Below are 11,688 nucleotides of genomic sequence, written 5' to 3'. Positions count from 1 at the left end.
CTAGAAATCCAGCCCTTCTGCCCTCCGGAGGCGCCTTTCCCAACGTAAAGTACAATTTTAAAATTAAGCTCTTGACTAAAATAATGATCCGCAGCCAATTGCCTGGGAATCTGGGCACCCCAGAGCCTCTGGAGGGTGCAACGGGGTGTGGGCAAGGGCAGGGGGAGTGGGCGAAGCTGCTGGTTGGTGCCTGAAATCTGTGCGTTGCCCCTTTAATTGTGTCCCCAGCCCTCGGGCGTTTCTGTCCAACGCCCACGTCAGCAAATACCTTTTGTTTCTCTCACGTTGGGGCTACTTGTTTTAGGGCGCAAAAGAACGGCTTCGGAAGGGGGTCTTTCCCCCGCCGAGAACCAGGAACCTTCCCCGCCCGTGCGCGCGACCGGCCGGTGCGCCGCGGCCCGCGGTAAGTGGCTGCGCGCGGCGCGGGCGGAGGGCGGGCGGGGCGTCGGGGCTGCCGGACCGGCCCGCGAGCCTGGCTGCGGGCGGCGGCGCGGGCGGCGGCTGCGCGGGCTCGGACGGCCCGGCCGGCTGCGGCGGGCGGCGCAGGGACGGGGCCCCGGGCGCGTCGCCCGCAGGCGTCGCCGGCCCGAGAGCGGCGGGAGGCGCAGAGGCGAGCGGGCGCCATTTGCAGCCCGGGGCGCAGCGCGGCGGTGGCGCGCCGGCTCCGAGGGCTGGGGACCGTCACAAAGGAGGCGCGGGCGGCGGCGGCGGCCCCGGCCTGAGGCCGGCCGGCCCGCGAGGGACGGCGGACGGTGGCGGCGGGCACCGGTTCCGAGTCGCCCCTGCCCGCGCCTCCCGCCCGCCCGCCGGCCCCGAGTCGCCCCTGCCCGCGCCCGCCTGCGCGCCCGGGAGGGGCTGCGGGACAATGGCCGCACCGTCGCCGCCCGCACCCGCCCCGCCGCCCGGCTCGGCCCGGCCTGGCCCGGCCCGGGGGAAAGGCGGGAAGGCGCGCGGAGCCTCCTGGCGGTGGCGGCGGGAAGCCGGCGGGGGACGGTGCCGGGCGTGTCTGGAGCCGTCGGGCGCCGCGCACTCGGAGGGTCGGCGGCGGCCGGGCTCCGGCTGCCGGCGCAGCGACGGGCGGCCGCCGAGCGGGGCGCTGCCCCGGGAGAGAGCTGCCAGGGCGGCAGCCCGAGTTTCTCCGTGCGTCCTCCATTCTGTGGTTTTATATCATGATACGACAGTTCTGGGCTTAGAACCGAAGGGAGAACACGACACCTCCCAAGTACAGAGCCCCGAGTATTTGTGTCGTGACTGAACCGAACCCACGCGTCTCCCACCTGGGGAGACTGCCTCTTTTGTAAATTAGCGGTTTGGCCCCCTTCCCGTTCAGATGTGCTTATTTATCTTTGTACAGTGGCCATATTCCACACCTTTCCAAGACGTGTTTGGAATTGGATTCACACCTAGTGGGCTCCAAACCACACGCGCCAATATCACCTCTATTCCTAATAAACCTTTATATTTGCAGAACTTTATGTAGTAAACGGACTGCTTTCACATATACGGAAGCTACATTTAATTTCACATAAAACAACGACCCAATCAGGCTATTGGTTATTCTATTTGGGGAAGAAATATATGCTAAGGGTGGAGATTCACCCCTAGGCCAGGAGCTGAGCCTCCCCAGGCCTCCTGTTAGTGCTGTGCATTTCGAGGAGCATTCTCCCCAAGCTCTAAAAAAACCTCAACTAATCTTTATCATTCAAATCTTATTTTAAGATAAAACTTTTTTCCCCACCAATACTTGGCATTGAACCTGTGGGCCTCCAACATGCTAAGCAAGCTCTCTTACCACTGTCCCTTTTAAAATTTTTCATTATTTTTTATTTTTCATTAAAAAAAATTTTTTTTGCAGTTGTATATGAACAGCATACTTTTATTTAATTTTTTTTTTTTTTTTTAATGTGGTGCTAAGGATCTAACCCAGTGCCTCACACATGCTAGGCAAGTACTCTGCCACTTAGCTACAGCCCAGCCCTGAAATTTTTATTTTGAGGCAGGTCTTGCCAGTTTGCTAGACCGGTCTTAAAGTTGCAGTCCTCCAGACTCAGCCTCCCAAGTGGGTTACAAGTTTGTGCCACCCCAGATAAATATAACAGTTTCTAGCAGGTTTAACGCTTTCAGTGACATAATTGTACGTTAGTGTTTAAAGGGTTTGATATAAATTTTTTGAACTCTGGATGGAAGTTTTTGTTACTTCTCTGCTCAAAACAGTATTTGCTCCCCATCTTATGCATACTAAAAGCCAAAGACCCATTTATAGTTTCCAAGGCCCTACAGGAACTGGTTGTACCATGTCCTACCCTCTGATAATCTGTCCTCACTTTCCGGCTTTGTCTCCCATTGCTCTCCCCATCCCTCCTTTGATGAACACTGCCTGTTCACCTCAGGGCCTTTGCATTTGCTATTCCATTTGCTTGAAATACTTTTCATTCCGACACCCACATGAGACTCTGTTACCTGCTTTGGACAAATATCTCAATGAGGCTTTCCCAGTTATGGTTTTGATTCTTTTAAATGTTTTTATACTTAATTCTAGATCTTTCCTGTCTTAGTCCATTTGTGCAGCTACAATAAAATGCCTGAGTCTAGGTAATTTATAAGGAAGAGAAATTTATTACTTAACAGCTGTGGATGCCCAGAAGTTCAAGATCAAGGCCCTTGGCAGTGCTATCTGTGTCAGGTGAAGACTGCTCTCTGCTTCCAAAAATGGTACCTTCTTGTTCCATTCTCCCAGAGGATGAATACTGTGTCCTCACATAGCAGAAGGGAGGGAAGGGATGAAAAGGGACAAATTAACTCCTGAGTCCTTGAGGCCTTTCATTAGGGTACTCGTCCTCTCCATGAGGGCAACCCCCAGGACTTAACTACCTTCTAAAGGCTCCTCAATACTGTTGTACTGAGGAGTAAGTTGTAATGTGAATTTTGTAAACTATAGCTATTAAGTGTTTTAGTACTTAATTCTAAATCTTCCCAGTTACGAAAGATGTTCATCCACCAGAGAATACAATGACCGCTTCAATTAGCTAAAGTTTTGATCCAGGAATTTTTGCTAAGGAGGCTAATGAGATTCATTTCAGTGACCCTGATGGGACACAGTAAATTCTAGATTAATGCTGTCTATCTAAAAACAGGTGGTCTTCTAGACTTGATTCTTCAGTTTACTCAGAGAAGAACATGTCTTTGCTCTCTATTCCAAAGACCTTCAAACTTAATATTCCTAAAATATGTAATTGTTTTTTCCAGCCACCTTTTTAAAGGTCATTGAACTTAATGGGAATCTTAAATTATGTAATATTCTTAAATCTATAATAGATATTTAACTCTTAGAGATCTTTAAAGTGTTTCCATTGGACTTACATGATGTCTTACATGAATTAGTCTAACTTTTGTTTCAACTTATAAAATCAACTGAAACAAAATCTGAAATGTATTACCCATTTCTGTGACTGTCACGTATTCTGAAAATAAGCCTCTCTTTCTTTCTTACATGATTCCTTTATTTGTTTATTTTTTTAATATCTATTTTTCAGTTTTCGGTGGAGTCAACATCTTTATCTTATTTTTTATGTGGTGCTGAGGATCGAACCCAGTGCCCCTCGCACACCAGGCAAGCGTGTTACCGCTTGAGCCATATCCCCAGCCCCCATGATTCCTTTATTTTATTTATTTTTATGTGGCACTAAGGATTGAACCCAGGGCCTTACATATGCTAGCAAGTGGTCTACCACTGAGCTGCAACCCCAGGCTTGAAAATCAGCTTTTCTTGATACATCTAAGAAAGTCCTGTAGATATGAATGTTGTAACTGGCCCCGATGTAGAGGACACTTCATTTTTTTTTTTTTTAATTTCCTATTTTTTGCACCTTCCTGTCTTCACTGCCATTGTCTTAGTAAATTCTTCACCATTGCTTGTTTCAACAATTGCATTAGGCTTTAAGTTGGTATTTCTTTATTTTTTTAATTGATTAAAAAAAATGACAGCGGAATGTATTACAATTCTTATTACACACACACACACACATATGTTCGTATTTCTTGTCCTTGCCTCTCCCCCTGATTCCATCCTCCCATATTTCTCAGATCCTTTTGGGTGTGCAAGGTGATCATCATTTCAGTAATACCTATGATTCACTGAGCCCTAACTACATGGCAGGCAGTGTGTGAGGTGTTTGCACGTGTTATGGTGGGCAGAGGAGATCAAGACTTAGGCTTGTTGACTTTGGGGCAGTCTACCTGTATTCTAGTCTGCTCACTTGCTCATTGTGTAGTTCTGAAGATGTCATTTTAATCTTCTCTGCCTTAATTTTTTTACCTGTACAGGGGGAATTGCAGCAGTGTTTACCTCATGAGGCCATTGTGAGGACTGAAGTAAGATAATGAGTGTCAAGTGCTTAGCTATTTATTTTGAGATCTAACTCACATACTATACAACTCACATACTATACAACTTTAAAAGTGAACAGTTTAGAGTATTCTGGTACCCCAGGGTTCAATCCCCAGTACAATAAATAAATAAGTGGTGGAAACCTCTTGTATACGTGTGTGTGGTACTGGGGATTGAATTTAGGGGTGCTCTACCACTGAGTTACATCCCCATCCCTTTTTATTTATTTTAAGGCATTATCTCACTAAGTAGTTGAGGCTGGCATTGAACTTTCTGCCTCAGTCTCCTAATTAACTGAGATTACAGGCGTGCACCAGTGCACTAGCCAATAAATACTTGATTTTTTTTTTTTTTTTTTTTTTTTTTTTTGGTGCTAGGAGGTTGAACCCAGGGGTACTTTACCATTGATCTACACCCCTTACTGTTATTATTTATTTATTTTTAAAGTTTGAGACAGAGTCTTACTAATTTGCTTAAGGACTCACTAAGTTGCTGAGACTGAACTCAAATTATAGTCCTCCTGCCTCAATCTCCAGAGTCACTGGGACTACAGGTGTGCATCACCACGCTGGGTGATAAATACAAATTGAATGAATGTATCTCACCTTTCAGTTTGGATATCTGTCCTCATCATAAAAATAGAATAAACAGTTTTTTTCTTTAAAAAAATATAGGAAAAGAAATTGGGTATAACTGTATGGAGTTTGGAACAGTGTAAATTAATTATTGAATCAAAAGATGAAATAGATTTTTTGTAATTGTTTTTCTTGCTCTCCAGAAAATCCCTGCTGCTTTGAGTTCTGTGGCTCTCAGCTGCATATGTGAAGTATGGAGGGTTTGGCAGAGGCTTTGTGTCACCTTCAGATCCCCCTGCTTGCTGGCACTGTTGGATAAGGTACAACATGAAATCTTTATAATTTCGGAATAGTTGGGGAAAGTTTTTATTCCAGAATCTGCAATTTTCCTTTCATCAACAGAACACACTTTGGCAAACCAATCCAGGCCTTGAACTTTCCATCCTCCTGCCTCAACTTCCTGACTAGTGGGATTACAGATGCAGGCTACTGTGCTCAGCTGTGCTCACCTCTGTATAAATTAGCATTCTGAAAGCTAAAAGAAATTTGTGGTGATTAAATGCTAAAATGCTTGCCTTTTCTACCAAGTAAAAGCAGTATTTTAAAGTGGCTTGCTTAATCAAAAATAATAATGCTGATTATAATAGCCAACATTTGTTTAGTAAGCACTATATTTAGATTATCTTCTTATTTACTCTGTCTCACAGATCTCTGAGTTGTCCCCATTTTACAGATGAAGAAACTAAGGCACAGGAAAGCTAACTTCCAGGTCACCCCTTTGGTGTTTAGATAGCCAGAATCTGCACACAGGCAGTCTCATTCCAACTGTACCTCAGAGTATGCTACCCGATGGGCAGCTCACAGACACCACTCACCCCTCTGCTTAAATATTGAGGTAGATGATATACCAAAATAATGTCTAGATCTAGCTGCAGAAAACAGAAACCACTCTAATATCTTAAGTAGAAGAGGACTTGATAAAGAGAATTAGATGCTTATAACATCAACAGAAGACCTGGTGTGGAGGGGGGGCTCCAGGTTAAGCCTTCAGAAATGATCCCAGAACAAGACTGCCTAATGGGCCCACCAGGGAGGGAATCAGGATGCTGTCAGTGACATTGCTAACAGTTGAGGGTCAGCTGCCCTCAACACCCACCAAATAGTGATTGCCATCTTCGTCACAGTTGTCTCCTCACAACCAAGGAATTCTTGACAATGAAATTTCCATAAATGTGCTTGCTGGCATTGACAGCCCCAACTGTGGAAAGATGGTTCCTGCCTAGTTTTTTTGTCTTCTAAATCGCAACAGAATAACTCTTCTTGATGGGCCCCATTTCACATGGGAAAACTTAACTGCAAAGGAGTCTGGGAAATGTACTTCTTAGCTTTCCATAGGAAGTTAGAAAGGATGTAGTGTGAATTCACAAAGGTACTCTGATATCCTCCAGGGCAGAACTTGGTGATTATTCCTAAAAATGAAATTTCACCAGCATATAAAAGCTGTCAAGGGCACAGACATTGTTCAACAACCAGTTCTACACCCCCTCTATCCCGTGCTGGGGATTGAGCCCAGGGCCTAGCATGCATAATCCCAACCAGTTCTCTTAAAAAGGTACAGAATTAGTTTTTGCTGGCTACCATGCAGACCCAGTACCGAACTAGTTAATATGCTCTTAAGTGACACTGTCAGAGTTGTGGAGCTGTCAAAATAACACCATTCTCTGAGTGCCCTCTTGCCTCATTAGGACTCGTTGAAGATGAACTTTTGGCATGGCAAGGTGTGGTCTGTAATCCCAGCTACTAGGGAAGCTGAGGCTGGAGAATCACAAGTTCAAACCCAGCCTCAGCATCTTAACAAGGCCCTAAGCAACTCAGACCCTGTCTCTAATAAAATATTAAAAAGGGCTGGGGATGTGGCTTGGTGGTTAAGGACACCTGGGTTCAATCCCTGGAACCAAAACAAAAACCCAGAACAACAACCACCAAAAAAACACATTAATTTTGTTCACCGAAACCGCAGAATCCTAGTTTATCCTTAAATTGAATCCTGCTGTTTTAATTGTTGGCACTTCCTAAAATCCCTTTCATAGCCAATTCTATTTCTTATTGTACCTTGATGTCACAGTTGGTAATCCATGTCCGAGGTTTGTTGCTTTGTTGCTTCTCACCTCTACCACCTTTTGCTCTCAGCCTGCTTTTTTTTTTAAACTTTATTTATTTTATGTGTTCTGAGGATCGAACCCAGTGCCTCACACTAAGCAAGCACTCTACTTACTACTCAGCCACAACCCCAGCCCTCTCAACCGTTTTTTTTTAATATTTATTTTTTGTGATAGGTGGACACAGTATCTTTATTTTATTATAATTTATGTGGTGTTGAGGATCGAACCTAGTGCCTCACGCATGCTAGGCCAGTGCTCTACCTCTAAGGCACAACCTTAGCCCCTTCAACCCTTTCTTGAGGGTGTTGGAGATTGAACCCAGGGCCTTGTGCTATGAGGCAAGCACTCTACCAACTGAGCTATATCCTCAGCCCTCTGCTTTTGACTTTTTATTTAAAGTTCTTTTGGGGGCTGGAATGTAGCTCTGTGTTATAGTGCTTGCCTAGCAGGTACTGGGTTCGAGCCCCAGCACTAAATTTTAAAAAATATTCATTTTGTTTCTCATATTATTCCCAGCTGTAGAGACATCCATGGAGTTTTTGTTAGTTTGTTTTCTCCTAATAACCTTTGCCAATCCAAGAAGAAATTCCATTACGTTTTATGGAATGCTCTGATCATCTTGTCTACTTTCTCTATTGGTTGATACTTAGAAATTGTTTCCCAAACCTCTGTGTCAGCAGTGTTTTGAACAGTTTTGAGTTGCCAGAATTCAGACTCCCTCAGGAATAGGTAATTTTTGTCTTTGTTTTCATTAGAGAAAGTAGATGAAAAAATATTTGAATAGTTCTACTTTTCTCTGGTGGTGTTTTCAGGATCTCAATTAAAAGTCATTTCATGCATTCCCATGGTGGCCTGAGTGCCCATCAAAGCTGAATGGATAAAGAACGTGTGATATGGAGTACACAATGAAATATTATTTAGCCTTTGAAAAGAGGGAAATGGCTGGGCATGGTGGTGCACACCTGTAATCTCAGTGGCTCAAGAGGCTAAGGCAGGAGGATTATAAGTTCAAAGTCAGCCTTAGCAATTTAGTGAGGTCCTAAGCAATTTAGTGAGACCCTGTCTCTAAATAAAATACGAAAAAAGGGCTGGGGATGTGGTTCAGTTGCCCCTGAGTTCAATCCTTGGTACTAAAAAAGGGGGGCGGGCAGATTCTGTGGGGCATGGTGATGCACCTCTGGAATCCCAGCAATCAGGGAGACTGAGACAGGAAGATTGCAAGTTCAGAACTAGCCTCATCCTTCCAGCCTCATCCTTCCCAGTCACTGGGATTACAGGCATGCACCACAACTCCTTCCTAGCTGAAACTCCTTTTTATTTTATTTTATTTTATTTTTTAGTTATTGATGGACTTTTATTTATTTATTTGTATGTGGTGCTGAGAATTGAACCCAGTGCCTCACACATGCTAGGCAAGCGCTCTTCCACTGAGCCACAACCCCAGCCCTGAAACTGCTTTTTGAAATAACAATACTTGTTACAACTGTGATTGCAAAAACATAACATCAGTTTATACCCCATAAATAATAATTATAACTAATTATAAATTATAAAGTAATAAATTATTTGTAAAATTATTTTTAAATTATCATTATAAATTGTTTATTTCAACCAGATACAGTGGCACATGCTTGTAATTCCAGGGGCTTAGCAAACTGACACAGGAAAATTGCAAATTCAAAGCCAGCCTCAGCAATTTAGCAGGGCCCTAAGCAACTTAGTGAAGCCCTATGCAACTTAGTGAGACCCTGTCCCAAAATAAGAAAAAGGGCTGAGGGATGTGGCACAGTGGTTAAGCGCCCCTGGATTCAATCTCTGGTACCAAAATAAAATAAAAATAAATTGTTTATTTAAAAATTTCAAAAAATTTTAAATTTTCAACTGGATTTTTAAATACTTGACTGTATTTTTATAAGCACATAATATTTCTGCAATTTGAAAAAATTATAAAAAGTGATACCTGGGGGCTGGGGGTTGTGGCTCAGCAATAGAGCACTTGCCTAGCATGTGTGAGGTGCTGAGTTTGATCCTCAGCACCACATTAAAAAAATAAATTAAATAAAGGTATTTTGTTCAACTACAACTAAATAAAAGTATTAAAAAAAAAAAGAGTGATACCTGTAATCCCAGTGACTCAGGAGGCGAAGGCAGGAGGACTGTAAGTTTGAGGCCAACCCAGAAACTTGGTGAGATCCTGTCTCAAATTTAAAAAGGGGTGAGGATGTTTTTCACTGGTATAACACCACAGGTTCATTCCCTACCACCAAAAAAAAAAAAAAAAAAAAAAAAAAAAAAAAGTGATTCCATGAATTCAGTCAACATTATTTTGGTGAGAATTCTTAGCTTAACTAATTGGTTTACATCAAATTCATTTTTCCAGTGCTTATGGAAATAAAGAACTCTACATTAACAAAACCATAATGATCCATGCAAAAATTAGAATGTCTTTTCTTTGTTATGGAAAGGTTTGGATAGAACCACTCAGCTATACCCTATCCCTTTTTATTTTATTTTGAGACAGAACCTTGCTTAATTGCCCAGGCTGGCCTCAAATTCACAGCCCTCCTGCCTCAGCCTCTGGAGTCACTGGGATTACAGGTGTGTACAACTCCTTCCTGGGTGAAACTGCTTTCTAAAACAACATTACTTATCATATCTGTAGTTGCAAAACATGGTACACTCTGGTACAGTCTGGCAAATTGAAAGAGTTATATGAAAGATCTGAGTGACTAATAGGCATTCTGAACCATATACAATAGAACTTTTTTTCCTACTTCCCTCAGAATTATACTGCTTTTAAGATATGTTGAATTTTTCAAGTTGAATCCTTAAAGCTATTGTATTCTGTTCTCTTGTAAATCATGCTGATGCCACTTGAAGGAAAAGGCCAAGAGGACTTATGTTTTGTTTTGGTGGTGTCTGCTGTCCTGCCTTTGAAAAGTCTGTCATCTTAAGAAGTTTATTTTATTGTAAAAGTTAAAAAGTGTGTTTGCTTTAGGGGCTGGGTTTGTAGCTTAGTGGTTGAGTGCTTGACTTGCATGCAGGAGGCACTGGGTTCGATCCTCAGCACCACATAAAATAAATAAGTAAGTAAATAAATAAATAAAACGAAGTTTTGTGTCCATTGACAACTAAAAATAAATAAATAAATAAATAAGTAAAATAAAAAAATAAAAAAAGTGTTTCCTTTAATTTTATCATAATTTATTCAATATTGTATATATCTCTTTTGTACAATATTGAGGTTAAATATACACATACATATATTTGTTTAATCTCAGTGAACAAATTGATGACCAAATGATTTTCCAATAATAATCTATGCCAGATTATCTATTTTCACATGCTGAAAAATGTTATCTCATAGATGCTCCCATATAATTTATTTAAATAAGTATGTATTTTAATAGATGTTTCTCTTATTATAAAAGTACATTATAACTAGCTCTTTTCTCTCTCTACAGGACAGTTCTCCACATACAGACTTTGTTTCACTTGGAATCTATACTTTTTTTACTTCATTTGACTGATTTAACAGGGTTCAACAACAGCATTCATAAATTTCCAGGTATGTGGGAAAATATATATAGAAAGATATATATAAATAAATTTTTGGTGCTGGGGATTGAACCCAAGGTCTTGAGTATGCTAAGAAAATGCTGCAGCATTTTCAACCCACAAATGAAAATTTATAATTCTTGTTATTATACCTCACTTAAATATTAAATATTAGATACATCTCACACACATACACAACTTTTTTGTAACTATAGATATAAATGAATTTATTGCTTGGAAATACACTGGATCAGACATTCAGCATTCTAGCGGGGGGATGGTGCATGCTTGTAGTCTCAGCTACTCAGGCAGTGGAGGCAGGAAGTTTGAGCAGACTAGGCAAGACTTTGTCTCAAAAAAAGAAGAAAAAACTTAGAATATTTATCATTTGGATTTATTTAACAGTAAAATCTAAGCTGATTTTATTGTTAAAAAATGTTTTAAGGATAATTTATCTTGACTAATGTCTTATCTCTTTAAAAAAAAAAAAATATATATATATATATATATATATATATATATATATATATATATATATAATTGTTTTTTTTTTTTAAGTGTAGATGGACTCAAAACAATGTCTTTATTTTTATGTGGTTCTGAGGATCGAACATGGGTCCTGCCTGTGCTAGGCAAGTGCTCTGCGCTGAGCCACAATCCCAGCCCCTTCTTATATCTCTTCTTATGGATCTGGGGATGCACCCAAGGCCTAATACCTGCTAGTCTTCACTACCAGCTCCCCTGTTCTCTGGACTTTTTTTTCTTGCTAAGTTTTCCAGGTTGGACTTGAATTCAAAGTCCTCCTGCTTCAGCTTCCTGAACCCAGTTTGATAAACCTCTTTTCTTTTTTTAGTGGGTGGGGGCAGGTACTAGGAATTGAACTCAGAGTTTATGCATGCTGGACAAGCGCTCTACCACTGAGCTACATCCCCAGCCCATCACTGATCTCTTAAAAGAAATGTAGCATAAGGTTGGGCCCCATGGTTTATACCCATAATTCCAGAGG

At 41.8% G+C, this 11,688-nt stretch overlaps 1 protein-coding gene across 7 annotated transcripts in view; it reads left to right on the top strand.

Moving 5' to 3' along the window:
* The first annotated feature begins 257 nt into the window (after nucleotides 1-257).
* The window catches only part of Zbtb8a (zinc finger and BTB domain containing 8A), a 51,475-nt gene continuing 40,044 nt past the window's right edge, over nucleotides 258-11,688 (top strand). For 3 of the 7 annotated variants that reach the window (XM_076860831.2, XM_076860832.2, XM_076860838.1), the window contains exons 1-4: nucleotides 258-403; nucleotides 5,166-5,282; nucleotides 9,646-9,722; nucleotides 10,589-10,692. The gene's annotated coding sequence lies outside the window, so the exon portion shown is untranslated. Of the gene's footprint in view, nucleotides 404-4,322; nucleotides 4,372-5,165; nucleotides 5,283-9,645; nucleotides 9,723-10,588; nucleotides 10,693-11,688 lie in introns of those variants that run through there. The other 4 variants (XM_076860833.2, XM_076860834.2, XM_076860835.2 and 1 more) reach the window with 4 other exon arrangements.

The sequence above is a fragment of the Callospermophilus lateralis genome, chromosome 7 (genome assembly GCF_048772815.1).
Source record: "Callospermophilus lateralis isolate mCalLat2 chromosome 7, mCalLat2.hap1, whole genome shotgun sequence".
NCBI lineage: Eukaryota > Metazoa > Chordata > Mammalia > Rodentia > Sciuridae > Callospermophilus > Callospermophilus lateralis.
The sequence above is the reverse complement of the archived record's forward strand: the minus strand, read 5'-3'. Positions and strand labels throughout refer to the sequence as shown.